This window comes from Saccostrea cucullata, unplaced genomic scaffold, assembly GCF_032062105.1.
Source record: "Saccostrea cucullata isolate Sc308-1 unplaced genomic scaffold, CSIRO_AGI_Scuc_v1 ctg6113, whole genome shotgun sequence".
Classification (NCBI taxonomy): Eukaryota; Metazoa; Mollusca; class Bivalvia; order Ostreida; family Ostreidae; genus Saccostrea; species Saccostrea cuccullata.
Window position 1 is genome coordinate 33,617 of NW_026931186.1, and position 11,821 is coordinate 45,437.

The 11,821-nt window shown below is 30.3% G+C and overlaps 1 long non-coding RNA gene across 1 annotated transcript; it reads right to left on the minus strand.

The window, feature by feature from the left end:
* Positions 1-8,051: 8,051 nt before the first annotated feature.
* LOC134231714 (uncharacterized) lies at positions 8,052-10,113 on the minus strand. Its single transcript, XR_009984608.1, has 3 exons — positions 9,972-10,113; positions 9,615-9,694; positions 8,052-8,427 (listed from the first exon to the last, which is right to left on the minus strand). It is a non-coding gene; the product is annotated as an uncharacterized LOC134231714 (long non-coding RNA).
* Positions 10,114-11,821: the final 1,708 nt, after the last annotated feature.

An 11,821-nucleotide genomic window follows, 5' to 3' on the forward strand; every position in this document is an offset into this window, starting at 1 on the left:
AAAATATTGTTAAGAAATATTTTCGGATTTTCACTTTTCTTAAAAATGGCCCCAAACATGTCATGCTTGGACTACCCGTTCATCTAGTGTATTGATTCAATGACTTGATGAAAGTACAATGTGCGTTGAATTTATACAATTAAATATCCGTAATCCATCGTCAATAACCGAACACACGAATAATAGCTATTGACACAAAATGTTAAAAACAAAATTAAACTCGACTTTATGGCTATTTGCATGGAGTCGTTCACATAGCGATGCGTTAAGATGAGATAGTTTAAGCCTATTTCCAAATTCGTTACCGTTTTACAATAATAAAAAAAATATCACATGAATATTTTGAGTGTATAGCTCTTGTCATTAGAAAAGAAATACTTTTTGATTAATAAAAAAAGTTGATTTTTAGCTTAGAGTAAGTATTAAGATTAATAAATGCCAAGATCTTAGAAAGGATATTAAAAAACGTATAATTTTCCAATGTTATATCAATAGAAAAGGAGGTAAATATTACTCAAGTTAACTAAAAGTAAAAATTTTTTATGCATAAAAATTTTGTTCAGTGCTGTAAGAAGTATACTTCTACAGTTTTGAAGGTCGATAAAATTTTGAAATGATATATCTTTTGTTTTTGTATTTTTATTTTCCTTTGTTCTTGTATTTTTATTTTACTTTCGCTTTTGTATTTTTAAGAGAGAATGTATTTTTAGATTAAAATTTGCTATTTATTGAATGCGTCATTTTTAACAAAAAAATTTCAAGATAAGTTAAATTTTAACTGGAATATGGTTTTAAATATTAATATTTTTTTTAAGCTCTACTGGTCAGAAACCAGAAGAGCTTATGGATAGTAATGTGTCCGTCCGTCTGTCTGTCTGTAAACATTTTTTTCAAAATGCTACTCCTCTTACAGTCTTAGTCTGATTTCAATATAACTTTGCACACAAGTAGACTATATCAAGGTACACAATTATATATATCAGTTTTTGATTTCGATAAACGGTGTTGCCGTGGTTACTAAAAATAAAAATTTCTTTGATATTCTGATTTCAATATAACTTGGCACACAAGTAGACTACACTAAGATACATAAATCTGTAGATCGGTTTTTAATTTCGATGAAAGGTGTTGCCGTGGTTACTTAAAATAGAAATTTCTGTAAAATACTTTCAAAATACTACTTCTACAGTTTTAGTATGATTTTAGCATAATGTGACATGCAAGTAGACTATACTGCGTTACAAAATTTTCTTTATATATATATATATATTTTTTTTTTTAATGATGGCGCCATGGTAACTAAAATTGAAAATTCTATAAAAATTGTATCAAATCTACTCCTAAAGCTATAGTTCTACTGCAATCTTGACACAAAAATAGACTTAATCAAGGATTATTCTTCTTTTTTTTTATTGCTGATTTAAAGTTTCAATTAAGTCCCACTTGCTACTTTTCTCTTCTTTTGTTATGAGTACAAACCAGTATCGCTACAGTCTCGACAGAGACTTCGGGTTAATTAAGCTTTGTAATTTTATTTCAAATTATAATCGTCAGGCAATTATTTTAAGTGACCTGAGTTCCCCTTTTAAAAACCTACTTTTCAAAAAGAAACTTGATCATATAATATAAAACTTTAATCATCCTTGAAAATCTTCATAACTCACATTAAGAATACAGGTAATTTTGCAAGATTACAATAAACAGCTAACCGTCTTCATTATTATAAAGTTCATGTCCCTCGGTCACATGAATTATCCCACAGGGTGGGGCTAAGTGAGTCATACATGTATATTGAAGTGTCCAATACAACATCATTACCTGAGAAACGAGTGATTCAGATGTAACTGTCAATACCCAAGGGTGTCATATTTCTTGGAGAATTATCTATGTAGTTTTTTTTTAAGATGACAAGTACATATTTTCCATTCTTTTTATTTTAAAAGATCAAATATTGCTACATAAGTTAGAGTTGCTGACGATTGAAGTTTATCATCACGTTTATCATAAAGCTTTGCGGTTAGAATACCATTACGGCGTTTTTCTAAATAGAAAAATCAAATACTAATGACGTTACGCACGGTGTTGGTGTCACATTTGGTAACGTTATAAATGACGTTTAACGTCACGTAAACGGAACGTAAAATTACTCATATCAGTGAGCGACTTTGTAAAAATACTAGTATAAAAATGTATCAGACTTTGTGGTATCTTTTATTTCAAGCTCATCAGAATATAGTGAATCAAAAAATGTATCAGACTCTGTGGTATCTTTTATTTCAAGCTCATCAGAATATATTGAGTCGACACATATATTTTTTTTAAATACAACATCGATATTATATAAATATAGCCCTTTGATGAGGTCGATCCATAGATATATCGACTTCACAGAAAAGCATATCGACTGAGCACGAAGTGCTCTTCTATCCATCCACTTTTTCCACCACAACATGGTCAGTTGCTTAGTCTTGTCAATGAAGCAGGGCCCTTGCTTTATTGTCAGTTTTTTTGTGATTTAGTTGATGCATTTCAGATTCTATAAATAGTAACTCAAGTCTTTATGCTGTTATATTTACTTTTCCAATAAATTTCCCCTATGATTCTTTACAAAATAAAATGCAGTTCATTTTCTCATGAACTACATTAGCCTACATATGTACTATGAATAAGCATGAATATTGTTACGTCATAAAACCGCACTTGACGTCAAAAAATATAGTGCACACTGTTTTTCATTAAAAAAGACAGTTTAATGGCGTAAATTTATGGCAAGTCATCAGAAAAATAAAAAATGAATTTCACGGTGTAGTACCTAAACGGCTGCTATCGGAACAAAACCGCGTTCAGTGCTGCTATTCGAAAATTTTACGGCTGCTAGCAGAAATAAATATGTTGAAAACTCTTACAACAAGTTGTAAAACGGTGAAATCATGACCCCAAATCAAGATAGTCTCTGAAAAGTCCGGGTGCACGGAACAAGTAAGGTATTTCTATAGATGTAAACATGTGTAATTTGCAGAATAGCCCTCTAATAATTTAGAATTAGTTAAATTTCCGAAGCCTGTACCAAATCTTCAGTCAATAATTACCCAGTTTTCATGCTTTTTTACATCATCTATTATTCGGATTGTGGGTGTTTTGGTATTTGAAGATGCGTCAATCTATAATAATTCTGAGAAATAATTTTTAAAAATTGACAAGTGTATTTTAAAACAGATTTTTGGACAAAACACGATTTTTTAAAGTTACGGTTGCTATCCGAGTCTTAGCATATATTGCACCGGTTAATAACCGAAAACATAGCATCGGCTGCTATTTGAAAATTGTCCTTATTAGCAGAGATGTGAAACAAACATATGGCAGCAAATGTCTAAAATATACATTTTAAATATCTAAAATTGCATGTGAAATAAGATGTCTATATATGCAGTTGACTTTTACAAGCTTAACTCAGGGGTGTAACGTCGATTTTGAAAAGGGGGGGGGGGCAGAAAAATTCAAATCTATTTTCTAAAAATCAGACATGGGAAAAAAAGGAAAGTTGTCAAACTTCTTTCAGTGCCATTTTTACTCAAGCGCTACTGCCTACCCTTCTTTGACTGTACTGAAATAAAAAAGGGGGGCTTCAATGAAAATTTTCAATATAGTAAATGTTATGCTTGGAAGAAAGTCAACAGACCTTTCAATAAACATTTTAGAAAATAAAGGTTATGCTTGGAACAAATTGTGGTGGGGGGGGGGGTCTGTAACTCGAATGTATCGTATTTTTGCAAAGTAGAGCTGATCTTCGAAAAGCATTGCTACACAAACCAAAAAGAAAGCTTTACGAAAGGACCCGTAAATCAATTTGAAAAAGCATATAATATATTTTTACTATCATTTACAATCTTTAATTTTCTTTAAAACCTTTCTTAAGTTAGAGTCTTTGGGGATTTTTGTAGCCTACATGTACACTTAAACATGTATAATATCTAGAAAAGTTTAAGTGTAAGCTTTGTCAAATATTTCTAATCCCATATTTCTTTTTCGAAGTACGGTGATGCAGTGGTTTGTTGTATGACTAACATGCAATATTCAAAACATTGACCCCCCTTCCCCCATCAGGCTTTTAAGAGTTCTTTAAATTATAAAGGCAAGAAAAGACCCCCCCCCCGAAAGAAAGCGTGATTTTTATATTGATGTTTTCCACTTCTTTTTACTGTCATATTTCTTGTAAATTGGCTTAATATATTTCATTGAAATAATTGTTGAACTCTGGGAGTCTCTGACACTACTACAGCAAAGATTCTTTTTAAAAAATCACAGAAAATTCTCTTAACAAAAAGGGGGAAAGAGGCGCAGACACCCCCCCCCTTTTACCTTCAACGTGCTTTACCCGATGCACATGTACAGTTTTGAACGTACTATATATACATAACTTTATGTGAGCTTTATTCATTTTTCAATTCATATTTTTAAAAAAAAAAAAATCAGATATAGAGGTTGTTAATTTGTAGGTTTATGCTTGATTTATAGAGGTGGGTTGGGTGAATGTTTGAGAAAATAATCTCTCGTGGTTTGTGAATCGATAATTACTAGTATATATGATTTTTTAAATTTCAAATCGTAAATTTAATCAATCTGGCATCTTGCATAATAACATACCTGAAATATAATAAATTGAATGGTCACATGATTTAATGACCAACACAAAACTTTAATAGTTGTGTGTGTGCGCACATGTGCCATTGGCGTCGAAAGCAAATTGAAAGTTGGGGGGGGGGGGGTTACACCAATAAAAAAAAAGATTTGCCGAAGTTTAATCATTAATTAAGAAAGTATATAGTTTTCTTAACTATAATTGCATAACATGTGTAAATTGAGGATGTGATTTCATGAAATTCAAAAACTTAAACCTATTCCAATAGTAACCGGTGCCGTTGTCTAATAGTAGCCGTAACACAAGATTCTCCTAATAAAAACGCTCTAGCTTTTAAGCAACCCATCAAAGTGGACAATGATATAAAATAACCAATACTACTTACAAATACACAACGAACTGTCGATTCATTTTTATAAAATATCTAAAACTTCTGACGCAATTTTAAAATATCTCTTACGTGCATGTAAATGTGTCCAACGCTTTCGACAGTTTTCGTCTTATATATCAGCAATTCCTTAATTCATTAAAATTCTAAATATACATGTTCGTTTCAAAATGTATGTAAAGTTCCGTAAGGGTGGAATACCAAGCAGCTAAACTTTAATAATTGAATTATTGACCATTTTGTTGAGCCAGCGAAGAAAAATACTTACAATTTCGTCCATTTTTTTCCACTAGCAACCGCTCAATTTTCAGATAGCAGTGATGAACGCGCAATTTTTTCTGATAGCAACCGTTTAGGTACTACACCGTGAATTTGAATTTTGAAAATTCATGAGGTATTTATGAGCTACAACGCTTCACGCTTGCATATTTATCTTGAAGCGCTAACGCGCTTCATGAAATATGCCGTTGTGAAGCGTCGTAGTTCATAACTTCATGAATCTTCAAAGATTAAATTAATTTCTTAAATATACTTAATCATGTGATCAAGTTTGAGACAATCAGAGAGCTTGGAATAAATGATAAAAATAATATATAAAATTGTCGAGTCGGTGGTCATGGCAAGTGTTTTCTTCATCCAATGCAGAAGTTAGGAATAAATTTTGTTTCATATAAAAACAGAAATAGATATGCTGAAATTCGGAAGATAAGTTTGGAGACCTGATCTAAAAAAAAATACATAGATATTGTCAATCAGAAACTAAAGCATCTATATTTTAATATCAATTTTCAGAGTACTTAATGTTTGTAAATAAAATAATTTTGCAAATGACAAACATCCAAGGAAGTTAATGGCAGATGATAAAAATTCTATTATTTTGATTTTTTGCTCCAAGCTGTTCCAGCAAAAAGGCATTTCAAGAGTATACTTACATGTAATTAATACAGTTTGTTTAAAAATGCATGGTCAATGCGAACTTAATGGACTGACATCTCTATTGTTTTCATTTAATCCACACTTGTCCAAGTAATTGGCTTTTCCTACGGTGACTTACAAGTTCTACAACTTTAACAATAAGTTTAATAAAAAGAGACTTAATATATAGATACCGTTTCTATTTGCTGTTATCAAGCTAAGTGTAATGGATCAATCGAAGAAATCTGAATTGTTACAAATACATATCGATCTGTGGCTGTTGAAATAAATTTATATATGAATTTATCACGTTTTAAATGTGTTTCTTGCTTTATATTATAAGTCGGAACCAATCTCTGGAGATTAATGTTCTGTCATTCATTTAGAAGACATCTTGACAGTTTGTGATTACTACCTAAACATACTATATATTGTAAAGCTTTAATATATATATTTGAATTTATATGGTAAAAGAAAATATTAAGCTTAAATGATACGTACACGTGTATCAAATTATGCATTTTAAAATTGTTTTGAAAATGTATAGAATATACTAGTAATTTGCATCTTGTTCAAAATATTCTTTTTTTAAGTTTGTTTTTCCCAAATGTCTTTCACCTTAAATTGTTATATATGGTTTTATATGAATATAATATATAAATTATTATAGAGAGCTATATAAAGATGTTTAATGTTAATTTATATATATATATATTGTATATATATATCTGTAATCCAACACGGAAACAATTACTGCAAGTAATCTAAGAGCCTATTGTCTTCCCTCTAAATGCTGGGAGAGAAGAATTTTATTTTCCTTTAAATATATATATATATATATATATCTTGATTGCTTAATCTGTCAACTCTTTAACGTATGGTACAAAACCAAAGTACAACTAGTATACATGTATTAAGATCAAAGCGTCGCTATGCAAGTGAATATCGTGCTTGTATATTATTTTCAACTTAGGAGTCTTGTATACTCACACCTCCAAACCTTATTAATATTCAGGGTCATGAACCCAAGGGAGCATTCATTGCATCAGATATTTTCTTTAAACAAGGAAAGACAACTCAAGATTTTCTTTAATGATATAGTCAGTTTCTTTTATCAATTTATATACATTGAAATTGTGATAAATTGGGGGGGGGTATTGTGAGATATGTTTTATTTAATTAAGATAAACACTTCTGGTCAATTTTTATGTTGAATAAGTAAAACATTAAGACAGTGTATTTTCAGTATGAAATACTGCATAGGTACATGTATATGAATGTGTTCACTAAATTTCTGTTTAATAAATACAGGTAAATTGAGTTTCAAGTATACCTGATTTCACATAAGCTACATATCTGCAGCTACTAGTACATGTAAATATTTCTGGAAGGTATCTATCTAGATAATCATATTCAGTTATTAATTTTTTCTGTTAACTGATTCAACAAAAATAATTTAAACTGATATGCACACCATTTATATATCATGACTCATATTGAAAAAAAGACAAAGTAAACAAACAGCATGCAATCATGTTTTTATTTACAAGAAATTTATTAAGCACTACATGTAGACAGACAATGGAATGTTCAACAACAAATAATTAAGTTGTATATTGCAGACATATGTTATAATAAAGATTATGCTGTTTAAAAATGAAGTAAAAATTTATAAATCAATATTTAGATACCCTTCACAAGATCTCCAAATTTTGACTATTTTTAATAAACAAAATTAAGTGCACATGTACATTCTAAATATTTTTTTTCCTACTCAAAAAAATTAAAGATTCCATTTTTTAAAGATAATCAACCTTATAATAAAATTTATAGTAAAAATATTCAAGTGTTTCTTTCTTTACTGATCTGGTTTAAAATACTGTAATTACAATATGTAATTCATATAGTTTAAGCATGCAATACCAGTGAGAGCTACATGTAGCTATAACCTCTCTTTTTTGCAAACATTTTCTGTACCGTGATTGAATTTAAAAAAAAATCAGTGTTAAGTTATAAATCTTATCTTATCATTTTATAACCTATGAAGTCACCTGTATGGCACAGTGGCAAGAGCATCTGCTTGAGAGTCATGAGTAAGGATTGGAGTTGATCCATAAATTGCTGGTTCGAAATCCCACAGTCGGACATAGATGAGACTGTATATACAGAGGTCCTGTGTTGCAGTAGGTGCTAGTACCAAAAAGATCCCTCATTGCTCATAATGCTCAATTAGCCATGTGTGCCAAATAAAGGACAAAATTTGCAGCTCTCCAACAACAAATGTTTGTATCCCCATATGAGTGAAAATTTCTCAAGAAGAATGTTAAACAACGTACAAATAAACAATAAGCTATAGAGTCTTTGAATATGCAAATTCTTTTTTTCTGAGAAAGGGATCCTCAAATAATGTTTAGATATGGTTCATATGAGTAGAAAAGTACTGTATCATCCCAGCTAGTCTTCATGAATTCATTTGTTATATGGCCTGAAAAATATAAAATGTTAAATCATTAACATAAAAGTATATGATTGATATTTTTATAATTCATCATAAATTAATTGAATCAATAAAATAAAGTCACACTTGTTATCTTGAAATGCTCATGGGACTGTTGAAAAAAAACTGAGATAACAAAGAGATTCAGGGTAAGATATATAGAAAAAATGTCGTTCAAGGGACTTTAAATTGACTTTGATATCTCAATGTGTTCAAAATATCACTCAGTGTCAACTGTCAAAGATATATACCAAAGTTCAACTCTAAACAGAGTATATTAATTCATATACATGTACGCCATTTCGGTTGCTAATTCAATCTATAATTGTTCATTAATAATCTGCATGAGAAAGAGATATGCGCAAAATGAGCAAATTAAATTAACAAAAAAGTAAATCATATATATGCTATTCCAAGTGTTTGCAAATCATTCATCCAATTTGTAATACTGTCATGAATGTCAACATACCCTAGGTAGTCAAAGTTTTTTGATATTAGGATACTGTTGTTAAACTGTACTTATTTAGACTGCACTGTATTCACTTGTTTCACAACAGTACACATTTTTCACATGATCTGAAATCCATCATTACTATCATGATGAGAGTTAATTATGCCCTTTTTCTTTAACCCCAAAATATTGCTTTCTTTCTGAAAATTGTAGCTTTTTTGACCTTACACAGATATCAACTAAAGTATCCATAAAATAGGAATTTAAATTATGAAAACTTATATTATTTTAATCTCTACTTAACTTAAAAGCCAAGAAATAAACAAAATGATTTTCCAATATTTACATAGGACTTTCGAGATAAACATTCTGTTTCTAATTATGCCACCCATTACCCTTGATTCTGAGATTCTGTACTATGATGTATTAATTCAAAAAATATGATGTATCGTGGCCCTGATAATCTTGAATGCTTCAGCCTTCAATATTCCAGAATAAAACTTTGACCCCCCCCCCCCCTGTGGACCCACCCTACCCTATAGCTATATGATCTGAACAAATCTAAATCTGCTCTTAACTATCTCAGAGTGACTAATAATGACCTGTCTATTCTTGAAAAGAATTAAGATTTTAATTTTTTGTCTACGGATTACTATTGTTCTCTCTATTCTATTGATATACTCTATATACATCAATAACATATCATCACCAGTAATCAACATACCTTCTCTTTGGACTTGACATCCTTTCCTACATTCTCGTGGTTGAAGCTTTCATCAGATAATGTGTTTTGTTACAGCTGAACTACAAATATGATTAATTAGTTAATACAATCCTCTACATTTAATTAATCCAAATAAAATACAAGCATTTGCAATAATGTGGAAAGAAAACTGAATGAAAAATAACAATGCACTACATGCAAATCAGAAAAATATGTAATGCAATCATTTACAGTTTGCATAATATGCTGATTATGTATCAGCATAATTTTCAGTTCATTAAATTGTTTGCTGAAACAGACAACCAACTGTATTTATAAATTCTCTTTTAACGGATTTTCTTCTGCCTTTGAACTTACATGTACTATTATGCAGCATGATAATGTGAGAATTTTTTCATCCATTCTTATTACCAGGTATTAAAGTATCTGCTGAAAATAGAACAGAATGTGATTAAATCTTTTGAAAATTAAACAAAAACAAAAATCACTGATGCATGATTTTCAATTATATTGACCCTTTTATCAGCATCTCTCCCTCTCACTCTCTAACTATATATAACTTTACACAGGATTCTTTCATACATTGATATACCTGTACATGTAGATATTGGAGTAATTAGGCATGCTTAATATTTTTTATTTGTTTATTCCAATTAGCATGATCAGGATGATAATAATTAAATAATAATGTTGCATATTAAATATGTTATACCTGTGTAATTTTATCCTTACAGTTACATATACAATACTCACAACAGGCAAACCTTGAACTTGCACATCACTGTCTTCAGAGTATGTCCTGCAAGAAACATTTGATCATTGCACATTACAAATGAATTAATTTGATTTTCTTTTTTAAAAGTTTACATTTGCTTTTTTGTTTTATTTTAATGAAATTATAATTTTTGTGCATTTAATACAGTATCATCACTATCATGTGCATACATATTGAAGACCATTTTTAAATTCAATCAACAATGTCATTCTTCAAAAGAAAAGACATATATTGAAAACATGTAAAGATCAGTGAAGCCCATATTTTAAAAGTGGAGAAAATAAAATAAATTTTCTTGTGTGTATAATTTGTGTGGGATGGTGCATATCATTAAAAAACAAACAACAAAAAAGGACAGAATGTCTCGATAGCTGACTTTACAATGCAAGGCTAAAAAATAATTGAAGGCCCACTGGACTGGGGTCAGTGATTTTTGTTTTATCTAGGATATTACATGGTAGGGGGCACTCTGTCTTTTGGGTCAGTTCTATGTACATGTATAACAAAATACAATTATAGATGGGCTACAAACTTGACAGGATTGTGTCAAAGTTCTGTCATTTTGGAATCCTGTTTTGTTTAGATTAATTATTTGTCAATCTGTGTATCACAATAAATAAACAAAATATAACTATTACATCTATCATGATTATTATGTTCCCCAAACGGAGTTTGGGAACATATTGTTTTTACTCGGTTTCTTATTATTATTATTATTATTATTATGTTCCCCAAACGGAGTTTGGGAACATATTGTTTTTACTCGGTTTCTTATTATTATTATCATTAAGGTCTTCCGTCTTCAGCGGAAGACCTTATTGTTTTTCTTAGGTTTCTTTTCCACTATTTTTATTATTGTTTTTTTTTCATACCGATTTTGTGCGTGCGATTTCTCAAGAACGGCTCGATCGATTTTCATGAAACTTTCAGGTCTGATAGAACATCTAAAATTCTAGACATATATTTTTTTATTTTGATGACGTCACTTCCGGTTCGGAGTTTTCGGCGATTTAACGATTTTTAGAGGGTCACTTTGTCCGGCAGTTTTCTCAAAAAGCACTTAACACAGAAGCATGAAATTTTCACTGATGCTAAGAGCAACGTTTGGAGAAGTGCACTAAGTATATCACAACTACCGGAAGTACGAAACGCCGACGCTCGCTTTGGCCCGAAAATAGTCCTATCAAGATTTTCAAAATTTTTGACACCTTTTCTATTATAACTTTTTACCTAGAAATATTTTGTTTAAGCATGTAGAACAAAAAAGGTGTAGAATTTTAATACCTTTAAAATGGCATCTCGTGTAAAGGGCTGGCCCTTTAAATTAAGGGCCAGGAGGGGCCAAAACTTTTTTCTTTATATCTCAAAAAGTATTGAGATTTTGTAATATGTCAAAGAAGCAAAGTTGTTCAAAATGTCCTGCTCAATCTAT